Source organism: Notamacropus eugenii, chromosome 4 (genome assembly GCF_028372415.1).
Source record: "Notamacropus eugenii isolate mMacEug1 chromosome 4, mMacEug1.pri_v2, whole genome shotgun sequence".
Taxonomy (NCBI): Eukaryota; Metazoa; Chordata; class Mammalia; order Diprotodontia; family Macropodidae; genus Notamacropus; species Notamacropus eugenii.
Genome location: NC_092875.1, coordinates 335,381,902 through 335,394,698, shown reverse-complemented (window position 1 = coordinate 335,394,698; position 12,797 = coordinate 335,381,902). Strand labels below are relative to the sequence as shown.

At 37.3% G+C, this 12,797-nt stretch overlaps 1 pseudogene; it reads left to right on the top strand.

Annotated features, from left to right (window-relative positions):
- Window positions 1-258: 258 nt before the first annotated feature.
- Window positions 259-895, top strand: LOC140498475 (peptidyl-prolyl cis-trans isomerase A pseudogene; annotated as a pseudogene).
- The last annotated feature ends 11,902 nt before the right edge of the window (window positions 896-12,797 follow it).

The window sequence follows — 12,797 nt, the reverse complement described above, 5'->3', positions numbered from 1 at the left end:
TACAACTTCCTTGAGGATTTCTTTCTTGGCATTCCTTTTCCTAGAAACGCTACCTAACTTGATAGGGCCTCCTTGAATCACTACCACCTATTACGTTCCTGCCTGTGACATTAGAAATAAGAAACCAACCAAAATGCTTGAACACAACTTTATCTCTTGTTCTATATCTTTCAACTATCTCAAGAAACTTCCTTGCTGCCTCTTTGCAGATGCTGCCACCAGGAGTCCTTGTCTGGGTTCTGTCCACCGGACACTGATCCCCTCTGACACTGATCCGCTCCACCTCTTCCTCTGCCATCGCGCCCAGCCCAGGCATTTGTGGCCATGGCCAACTCCAATATGTACTTCAACATCGCCATCTATAATGAGCCCCTGGGCCGGATTACTTTTGAGCTCTTTGCAGACAAGCTTCCAAAGATACCAGAAAACTTCCATGCTCTGAGCGCTGGAGAAAAGGGATTTGGTTACAAGGGCTCCTGCTTCCACAGAATCATTCCTGGGTTCATGTGCCAGGGTGGTGACTTCCCATACCATAATGGCACTGGTCGCAAGTCCATCTATGGAGAGAAATTTGCTGATGAGAGCTTCATCCTGAAGCACACTGGTCCTGGCATTTTGTCCGTGGCAAATGCTGGACCCAACACAAATGGCTCACAGTTTTTCATCTGTACTGCTAAGGCTGATTGGTTGGGTGGCAAGCATGTGGTCTTTGGTCAGGTGAAAGAAGACATGAACATTGTGGAAGCCATGGAGTGTTTCAGGTGGCGAGATGGCAAAACCAGATCACTGTCGCTGACTGTGGACAATTCTCATAAGTTTTTTTGTTTTGTTTTCTTTCTTAACCATCAAACCATTCCTCTGTAGCTGGACAGAGCATCCCCAAATTCCATCTGCTATTATATCTGTGATCCTTGTGCTCTTACTTGCTGCAATTCTCTTCGGATTTCATTTCCTTTTTCCTTCCACAAATCTGGCTAGACAACAGAGTTAAGTTTATAATTATGAAATAAAAACAAAAGTACAAAAAAAAAAGAAACTTCCTTGCTGTCAAGGTGATTAAGTTCCAGGCATTTCACATGGATAAAGAGCTTCTCAGTGTGTTTTCTTTTCTTTTTTAAAAAGGATTTTAGCCGCCCCTTGTATGAGTTAAAATACACTATGATAAACATCCTATTACTTTATGTATTACTATTTTGTCTAATTCCTTTGTGAAGCCTCTCATAGTCCCATAGTGAATGTTAAAGAGTGGGACAACCATAAGATGAGACAGTTGCCTTGATCCACAGTTAGTTATTCTCATTATGTTTTGGTATCATTTTATCCATGGATATATCACTGGATCTGTGATCATCTTATCAGTGGAAATAATTACTCTACTAGCATATTCCCAACCCATTCATATCTTTTAATCCTATGCAACTCTTGTCAGAGTCCTTTTATAAATCCTCTATAGAGAACTATCCAATGTCCTGGAAGCTTTTGTCCCTTTCTCTTGACATTGTCTACCTGCCAATAGAAGCCATGACAGTTCATTGCTATATAAATAGTATTTATAGAACATTCTAATGTTTGCAAAGCACTTTGCACATATAATTCATTTGATTCTAACAATATTGTGAGGTAGGCGTTATTATTATTTGCATTTTACAGATAAGGAAACTGAACCTGAGAGATGTTAAGTGACTTAGCTAGAGGAAGGGCCAGGGCAGCATTCAAATTCAGGCCTTTCTGATTTCAAAATTAGGATGTCCAGTCCTATATTACTTAGCTTATTACCTGACTCACCCTATTTCCTTTTTTGCTGTTGTTCTACATCTCTAGTGGAATTCTTCTTGCCACTTCTAGGTTGGTAATAGGTCACAGACTACTTCTACCTGTCATCCCCTTCTTCATGGCATTGCCCATTAGTTGACTGGCATCTGGAGATCTTTGGACAATTTGATGTTCCATGATTCAAAGTCTTCTAGCACTACTGAAAATATTTCATATACACATTAAAAGACAACTTTATAAAAAATCCTTGATAATAATATATGCTACCAAAAGGAGACATCACAAGTCAGTTTATGTTCAATGTCAATTCCTTGGTAAAGACCATGATTGCTAGGAGTTCAGAATGGAGAGAGATCACCATAGGTTGCAGTTTCCAGGAAACCTTCCTGGAAGAAGTAGACTTAGTCTGAGTTGGACCTAGCAAATATAGGCCTATTCTATTTGCCACCTGTTTCTCTATCAGTCCATCTAATCAATCTATGTTGGACTTCTGATACCTTATAAATGGCCCACTTAGGCCATATTCATGCAATTCCTAAAAGGGGTGACTTTTGCAGCCACCAATACATTCACAGATTCTGTTGAAGATAGTAGACAGATTATGAATGCCCTGAGGGACTTATTCCCATTTAGAAGTTGGGAAATAGGAGGCTACACAGCGGGAAGGAAGGATGAGTCCATAAATGTTTATCATCCAGCTCTGGGGGAAAAAATGTACCTGACCATACTTTTAAGTTTAATCTGAATCATTAACATTTCTGCATCACTTTTTTAAGTTAGAAAAACTCATCAAAACAATAACTCAAGCCCTGATTTGTAGTTTTTGCAGATTTCTGATGTGTAAAGCTCACACTAGAAATTTTACAATCACATCTTGAAAGTCTTTTTTGAGGGAGCTCCAGCATACCAGCAGGAATGGGTAGAGTGAAGGATGGTTGCGGAATGTTGAGAGGTAGGATCTTGTTGGAGGTAAGTTCCACCATTGTTTATTTCAAGAAACGTTGGTAGATAACCCGTCTTCCTATCCTCTGAGTGGTTGATCAAAGTCAAACAAGAACTGCTTCGGTCCTGCTTTGGAGACCACTGCTAAGCAGTAGGGAGAGACTTTGATTCAACAAACATATGATATGCCTACTAAGAGGCAGAGATGCCAAGATATATCAAACACAGGCCCTGCTCCTAGAGAACTCAATCTTACAAAGAGTAAGATTGTATGTAAATATGCCCAGGTTCTGGATAATGGACAAAGCTCTCATGCCTTCCCAGTCACCAATGGAGTGAAATTGGGCTGTATACTTGCTCCCATGCTTTTTAGCATGATGTTTTCAGCCATGTTGACAAATGTTTTCAATGCGAATGAACATGGCATCAAGGTCAACTACCATACTGATGGTAAGTTCTTCAATTTGAAAATGCTACAAGCCAAGACCAAAGTGGAGAAAGTGTTGGTGCATGATTTTCTGTTTGCAGATGATTGTGCACTTAATGCAGCTTCTGAAGCTGAGATGCAACAAAGTATGGATCAATTCTCTGCTGCCTGTGCTAATTTTGGCCTAATAATTAATACTAAGTAAACACAGGTGCTCTATCAGTCATCACCACACCTTCCATATGTGGAACCATCAATTACAACAAGTGGAGAAGTTTTGAATGCTGTGGATAAGTTCACTTACCTTGGCAGTGCACTTTCCAGGGATGTACATATTGACAATGAGGTTGATGCATGCATTGCCAGGGCTAGCTCAGTGTTTGGGAGGCTTTGAAGAAAGGTTTGGGAAAGAAGAGGTATTAGACTACTACCAAACTGAAGATCTACAGAGCTGTTGTGCTGACCTCATTGTTATATGCTTGTGAAACATGGACAGTCTACTAGTGCCATGCCAGGAAACTGAATCGCTTTCACTTGAACTGTCTTAGGAAGATTCTGAGGATCATGTGGCATGATAAGGTACCAGACACTGAAGTCCTTGCTTGAGTTGAACTGCCAAGTATTCAAACTATGCTTCAGAGAGCACAACTCCGACGGGCTGGCCATGTTGTTCAAATGCAAAATGTACACTATTTTGTGGAGAATTTGCATGGGGCAGGCGATCACACAATGGCCAGGTGAAACAATACAATAACACTCTCAAGGTCTCTCTCAAGAACTTTGGATTTGACTGTACAACGTGGGAGGCACTGGCACAGGACTGCTCAGCATGGTGTGCCCACATAAGAAAAGATGCTATGCTCTTTGATCAAAGCAGAATTGAGACAGCACAAAATAAACACAAGATGTGCAAATTTGGGAAATCCACCCCAAATATTCAATCAGATTATCTGTGCCCAACCTGTGGTAGAGCATTCCGAGCTAGTATTGGTTTGATCAGCCACAGTTGGACACACTGAAATTTCACTTTACAATGGTGATGTCATTTTGGTCCTCTTTGAAAACAAAGGAAAACAACCAACCAACCAACATAAATATTTGTAATTCAGGGATGAATGTGATATGTACGAAGGCAAAGTGCTGAGAGGAAAATGAGGAGGGAGAGATTATTTCCAGCTGGAAGGGTGAGAAAAACTATGTGGAAGTGATAAACCTCAGTTAGACCTTAAAAGAAGGGGAAAATATCAAAAGATGGAGATGAGGGAATTTATTTTAGGAATGGGAAGTACAGAAAGCATGACAGTTTAAAAAACCCTGGATTGTCAATCAGGAGACCTATGTCAAGTTCCAGCTCTGCAACTGGATAACTATATGAACATGGAAGTGTTAGTGATGTTCTGTGTCTTAGTTTCCTTATGTGTGATCCCTAGGGTCTTATCTCTTTTGATCTTATAGATCAAATGGGAGATGGGAGAAAGACAGATGAGAATAGGGGATGGAGAGTAGAGAAGAATAAGGGTAATCTAGTTTGCTTGGAATAAAGTTAATAGTAGTGTGAAATAAAGCCAAAAAAGATAGATTGGAGTCTGAGAAGGGCCTTGAATGACAGGAATAAGACCTTTCATTTTTATTTACTATGGACCAGGAAGCAAAGGTGCAATTTCTGAAGAGATATTACAGAATGGTATTTTAGGAAGATTATCTAAGCAGTAGTTTTAGCAAAGTCCTACCATGGCTTTTTGGTGATATTTCCATCTCTCTCTGGATAGTTATGCAGTGATGTATATCCAATATGCATTGTTAAAATTGGAAGGGGAAGTCTGCTAGCACACAGCTGATAGTGACTAAGGGTTATATTTGTTGGTCCTAAGAGAAGGTATTAGCCAACACATACATAGGATCATATAGAGGGAGCTGGAAGAGACCTCAGAGGCTGTATAGTCTAAACCTCTAAGCTTAAAGATAAGGAAATGGAGGTCAAGGAAGGTTAGATGTATTGTTCAATGTTACAAAGATAGTAAATATTGTAGGTGAGATATGAATACAGGGTCTTTGACTCCAGAGCCAGTGCTCTTTCCACTGAACAAATCTAAAGCAAAATGGAATGTTGAAGTCATTTTTGGGGTCACTATCAGGAATCACCTCTTTGCCCTGAATAGGATGTCATGTGGATAATCTTATCCCTTACTGACTGTGCAATCATTTGGCTTTCCTCTTTGTCTACATTTCAAAATGAAATCATGCCAATGTTTTGCACGCAAGGCTTTTCACCTGTTTTCCTTAACATCACACATGGCTTTAAGTGTTTCATTTTCAGTGTCTCACTAGCCCTGATCCTTCATCAAAACTGTGAATTTTCCATAGGTTTATTAGCCTTCACCTGTAATCATCTCTCAAATGAACCGTCATCAGCAAGTTAATCTGACTTTTGGAGCCCTAATTATTACCTCCTTCCCTGCCTGCCAAGTTTTTCATTGTTGGAAAAGTTTGCTAAGATTTTCAGTTCAGACATCAGTGTCTACATAAGTGTAGTTATATGTAGCACACAATTAAATTGCTTGCATTTATGTCACTTTATTGTTTACAGACCAATTTATAGAAAATTTCAACTGATTACACTAAACTACAGACACATGTATCCATCATAATCAAATAACTAAAAGAGAAGATAGCTCAGAGTCTAGATTTTTGGGGAGATATAAAATCACCTTTCACCATTAATGAGCTCTCTCCTTCCCATCCAAGTTGGCACTGAGCCATTATTTTCATGATGACAACAAAAGTGACATCTCAAAAGATAGTCCATCATCCAGATGTTTTATCTTATATGATTTAAAGGGTTCACATTTGAAAATTTCTAGTTCTGCTACTTTGAAAATTCTCCTAAACATCTCTCTAGATGATCCATAGAGTGTAGAAAGAGTTCCTGCTTCTACTCAGAGACCTGAAAATGTTATCCCAAGACTCTGAAGATGTTATTTTCCACTAAACATCTATCTATCAAATTACTTTTCCAAAAGCACACAGATTCAGCAAATAAGAAATCAGAAATGCACAGACTTACTAAAGTTGCTATTAAATTATTACATTATTTGATGCTGGACTCAGATTGAACCAGGAGCCTTCCAGAACTCAAGTAGGATGAGAATAAAACTCAATAATTAATATCAATGTCACTGGAAATAAAATATTAATCTAAGGATTTTGCTTGTCTCTTTCACTAGGACATTGGTCTTGAATGACATATTCTCGGCAACAAAGGAAAGGGTGAAGATTTTGGGGGAGGGTAGATTTAATACTATTCTTTGCTTATCTGAGTTACATCTTCTAAGAATTTTTCAGAAACAATGCAGAAGAAAAAAGAATTTTTCTTGTGTCTCCTTGACAGCTACAAACACTCTCATTGTGTGACCTCATTGAATGGAAAATATAAAGTGTCGAGGTAGCACTGGAAGATTGACTGGATTCTAAATGAACTTTCTGATAGTAAATGTAAAACTAGAGGGAACAGAGCACCAGTAATGAAGGGAAATACAAGGCCAAGTATTGGAAAGTAATTAGCGAGCTCATCAGTGACAACTCTTTGATGGCCTGAACTGCTTCCAGAAAGATAAGACCATATTGTTTAAAAAAAACAATTAAATCCCAACCGGCACATTCATAGAATTATTTCACATTCACATGCAAATCCAGAGGCACAAATTTGCTCAACATACTAATAACACTAGAGAAGGAAAAAGAATCTAAAGGTGATAGTGTACTTGGGTGTGTAAATAACAAGTGTGTAAGAGTGGTTAAACTTTGGCACACAGTTATAGGTACATAGCAAGGGGACACATTATCACTATCTTGACAATTTTACTAAGATATATTAAGTATATATATTTCTGTTGCCATGATTAATCTCAAGAACAAAAATTAAGCACAAACAGAATTTGTTTCCTTTTTGATTTTGCTTCATTTTTAAATATAACCATATATTTATGGTTTATGGCTCCTACTAAGGCTTATTTTCTCCCCTGTCTTTCCTCCCCTTCTCACCTTTCTCACTTTCCCCCATTGGATCCTTGATTTCATCATTGTGGATTTAGCTGTTAGATTAATATATAAAATACTAGGGATGGCATAGATATGAAATGTTGCATTGACTTTTAGAGATCATCATATTATTAGTTTTACTTAACTGTTTAACTTTGTTACAAGGAACTGAGTAATAACAAAAAATATAAATAATTTAAAAATAAACTTCTAGGTAAGAAAAGATGAACACAACAAAATTTTTGAATATACTAGTCCCTCAACAAATTCCGAGACTTCCTGAGCTTACCTATTTGCTGCCTTGATTGTCTCCTCTTATTCCAACTTTTTCAATATCTCTCCACTGAAATCTTCTCTCTTCTTTCAATTCCATTCCATTCTCTTTCAGTCAACCATTGATTTATTAAACACCTATTACGTATAGGGTCCTAAGTGAGATGCTGGAACCACAAAGGCAAAATCAAAATAATTCCTGTCCTTGAATTCTGAGAAACTTGCATGGTTCTAGTTATTATTTCCACTTGGATGTCGCGCTGCTGCCTGAAAAGTAATTTCACCTCTCCCTCTAAACCGAAGAATCTTTCTAACTCTTCTACTGCTATTTATATCGTTGATTCATGGATTTAGAGCTGAAAGATATCTTAGAAGACATATAATCCAACCACATCATTTTAGAGTTCAGAAAACTGAGGTCTACAGGTGATTTGCAGTGTCACAAATGAAGTGTGTGACAGAACCAGAATCCTGGACCTCTGATTCTAAATCTACTATCTTTCCTCCAGTACAATATATTGCTTTCCTTATGATCTGCCCAATATCCTAATTTTATAAGCTCGATGTGATCTTTGATTCTCATTACCTCTACATCATCCCATGATTCAATTTGTCATATCTATTTTTGCAATATTTTTGCCATTCTTCTCCCATTTTAAATATACTTGTGTTTGTTGCATCTTTACCACTCCCCCCAACCCAACCTCACCACATTATGGCCTCCTGACTGGTATTCCTTTAATTCCTCTCTAATTCAGTCTCTATATTGCTGCCCATGCATTCTTCCTTTGCATTGATGTGATCATGCCTTTACTTCACATACATGTAGACATACACAAATTCAGTAGCACCTTGTTGCCCTCTGGCATTTGAGGTCCTCTACCATCTAAATTGATCCTCCCTGTCCAGACTTACATCACACTACTCCACTTTAAGCATTCTACATTCTATCCAAACTAGATGATTTTCTGCCTCTTCCTCATTCTACTCTTTGTTAACTTTAGCCCTCTGCTCACACCATTACCCATCCACATAATTTTCCTTAAGTTCTCATGACTAATAGTATCAAAGACCTTGATCAGATCTATAAATGTTGTGTACAGACCTCAGTTCTGCTGTTGGTATTTCTCCTGGAATTGTCAAAATTTGGTTGCCTGGAAAAGTTCATCAGCATTGTACATCAATTTCATGACAGCATGCTGGCCCGGGTTCTAGATAATGGACTATGCTCTCATGCATTTCTAGTCAAAAGTGGAGTGATACAAGGCGGGGTGCTTGCTCTCAATGTTTTTTAGCATGATGTTTTCAGTCATGTCGTCAAATGCTTTCAATAAGGATGAACATGGCATCAAGGTCAGCTACTGTACTAATGGTAAATTCTTCAACTTCCAAAGGCTATAAACCAAGACCAAAGTGGAGGGTGTGTTGGTGCATGATTATTGCAGATTATTATGTACTCAGTGCAGGCTCTGAAGCTGAGATACAACAAAATATGGATCATTTCTCTGTTACTTGTGCTAATTTCTGCCTGACAATTAACACCAAGAAAACACAGGTGCTCCAACAGCCATCACCACACCATCCATATGTGGAACCATTGGTTCCAGCAAATGGAGAAGTTCTGAATGCTGTGGATAAGTTCACTTACCTTGGGAGTGTACTTTCCAGGGATGTACACATTGATAATGGGGTTGACACATACATTGCCAGAGTCAGCTCAGTGTTAGGGAGGCTTCTAAGGAAAGTATGGGAGAGAAAAGGTTTTAGACTGATTACCCTCTAGATATTGGAATAACTCATCTCCCCTCATATGTATCATTCCTTTTATTTGACACCCAAAACAGATCCATTCTTGTCAGGAATCTTTTCCTCAGACCTACATCCTCATTCACCTTTTCTTCCCCAAATGTTTTATATTGCTTTTCCTGGATCTATCTTTTGCATTTATCTCACTCTCATATCATAGTTATTTGTGTACTTGGTTTTCGTGCTATTAGATTTTAAGCTGCTTAAGAGCAGGGCCTTTGTTAAAATTACCTTTGTATCCCTAGTACCTCATGGATTTGCTGGAACATATTAAATGCCTTAGTAAATGTTTGATGAAGCGATTTGGCTAGGCAATACACTTCTGTGAATTTAATTACTGCTTATATACAAATGTTTCCTTGTCTATAACACTCTATCTCTAAGTTATGTCCTGAGCTCCAGACCATAAATTCGAACTGGATCACCTTCCATCCATTAGAGTGGCAATGATAAAAACAAACCAAAAAAATCCCTGTATCATCTTTCACCAACAATATGTCTTTCAGATTTCATTTATCCTGATGGCCCCATCATCTTTCTAATTCCATATTCTCAAAGTCTCAGAATTATTTAATCATTATTAGTTGTATGATAATGGCAAATCAATTAACTTCTCTTATTGTTTGTCTCCTCACCAGTATAATTGGACTAATACTATCCAATAATTGTCTCCACGAAGCTGTTGAAAGAATCAAATCAAATAAAGAATACAAAGTCCTTTACATATGTGAAAGTAATCTATAAATTATTATTGTTACAATTATTATTGTGCTACATTCCTGCTTCACTCTCTTTTGTCTCCCTTATATCTAATTACATATCAAGTCCTGTCAATTCTTTCTTCATAAAACATTTCAAGTTTATCCTTCTATTGATGCCCTCATTCCCACTACCCTAGTTTAGTTTCACATCAACCAACACCTACATTGTTACAACTATGTGAAAGTCATCCTCTTTGCTCTCCATCTCTTTTCCTCTCTAATATACTTTGGCACACTTGTGACAAGTTAATATCCCTAAAACTACTACTTTCCAATTATGAATGGATGTCTGCTCAATAAATAAGAAACTCTTTAGCTTGGCAGTCAGTATTATCCTTAAAGTTATCCCAATCTACTCTGTATATCTTAATATGTTCCCCTGCTGAAACCCTTTGCTCTAGTTAGTTCTCTTATTTATATCTACCTGAATCCATTATGAGTCTTCTTATCTTTGAATTTGTCTCATACTCTTTACTCCACATGTGACGCTATAATTTTCCCTTATGTTGTAGCCAAATCCACCCAGTCTCCAAGAACCTTCAAAGCTTTTGCAAAATCATTCTCCTCCACAAAAGCTTCTAAGGTTACTCTAGCACCTAGCTCATGATGGCATGTTTCCTCCTCAGAATCCATAGTACACTTACTTGTTTATCATTTAATAGAAAAAATAATTTTTATTGACTTATGACATTTCTGTCAAGATAAATGTATGTTCTCTAATGGTAGGGAATATTTTGTATTTATCTTTATATCTTCAGCATTTGACACAGTACCTTGTATTTAAAGCAGGTACACAGCAAATGTTCACTAAATTTAATTTTTATTTTGCATTTTTAAAATGTATTGTTTATGTTTCATTTATTCCTTGTTTAGTTGACTATAAACCCCTTGAAAATGAATGTTTCTTTTTTTTGTATCTTTCTTAGCACCGAGCATCTAACACAGAAAGTTACTCAGTTATCCAGATGTTTTGTCTATATAATGTCAACTGTTCAGATTTTCAGAACCTTTAAGAGTCAATGTTTGTTAATAAATGTGTTGCTTTCTTTTAGTTTATTTTTTAAAATTTGTTCATAGATGCCTACGGGAGAGACAATGTCAAAGTGTACACACAGGACAGTACAGAGATTTCATGCTCCATTTAGACTATGTGCCGATTAGAACACCTTGCTGACTCCAAAGTTGTCTCTTTATGCTTATATCCCACATTTTGCTAGAAGTCTTTCTGGGTCCTGCTTAATCTAAATGCCTTCCTTCTGTGACTATCTCCAATTTATCCTGCATGTATCTTGTTTATATTATAAACAGTTGACATTATATAAACAAAATATCTAGAAATTTGAGTAATGTTGTGTGTTAGATGCTGAGAAAGATCCCTAGCTATTTGTATGTTTTCTTCTTCATTAGATTATAAGCTCTTTGAAGGCAGAGAATGTATTTTAGCTTTCTTTGCATCTCTAGGTCCCAGTACAGTTCTTGGACTTAGTAGGTAATTAATAAATGCTTGTCAACTTAAATAACTACCAAATCCGTGGTAGTTTCTCTAATGAGCAAAATTTGCAACTTGTTGGTTTTCCATTGAATTAAAGCAGCTATTGTGGGTCTACTGGGAATGGTTTTAATTCTCTTGTGAAACAATGCAAAACTTAAGGGTATGACAAAACTTCTATGAGGTAGACCTATAGTTGTATCCCATTAGCTGAAGCTCTCTAGTCAAGTTTGTCTTTTGAACACCCTTGCTTCCTTTTCAAGTCCAATTAGACCAAACTAGTCATCCAATTAGATTAAGGTGATTAAATATCTTTCAACTTTCATCATTAGAGCTATACCTACTAATTTTGCTTCATAAGAAGGAGGGAGAGGAAAGGAGATAGATATAGGTGCTTTGTATTCTTGTAACTATACCCCAATCCCAGCAGTATGTATATATAAAATTTATTTTATGACTACTTCTTTTACTTCACACCTAAAAATAAAAATACCTCCATGTTCCATTGAAGAAAAAGTTTGGGGGCATGACAATAATGGTCAGGGAGACTCCAGGACACTGGTAAGAATCTGCTCCTTAGCTGTCTAAAACATAAATAAAGTTATGCAACAGTACAAGCCAGGAGGAGATTTTACCTCTGTCTACCATCTTACATTTTTGCATTCTAAATAATTATTTTTAACAAGGTGCTACACTCAACTGTCCTTCCCTTCTTGAAGGACTTCAAGTGCTGTCTAAGTTATATAAATTGAAGAATCTTTCAATTCAACACCCTGGGGAAAAGTCCAGTTGCTCTCACCTACTTGTGTTTCTGCCTCACATAAGTGGGGAAACTGGGAGAATCATAGATTTACAGATAGCATAATCTCAAAAGTTCATGTCTGTCATTTTAGAGATGAGAAAATGGAGCTCCATTAAGTGATTTGTTCAAGGACACATAGCTAGTGATTAGCAGGTCATAGGATTATAGGACCATGATTTTAGACCTAAAAGAGGCTTTAGAGAAGACCATTCTGCAGATGAAGAAACTGAGGCAATGGAGATTATCTGAATTGGTCAGGGTCACAAGGCTAGCAAGTGTTAGATTCTGAAGTGCATACAGAATTTGAATTCAGGTCTTCTGATTCAAAACCCAGCATTCATTTCACTCTAAGGTCACTGACTCCTGCATGTAGCTGCTAAACTAACTTCGGTTGCACTTATTATCTATAATTATTTCATACAAAAAGCAATATATATAATATATATGTATGCATACATACATATACATAAATATATTACACACACA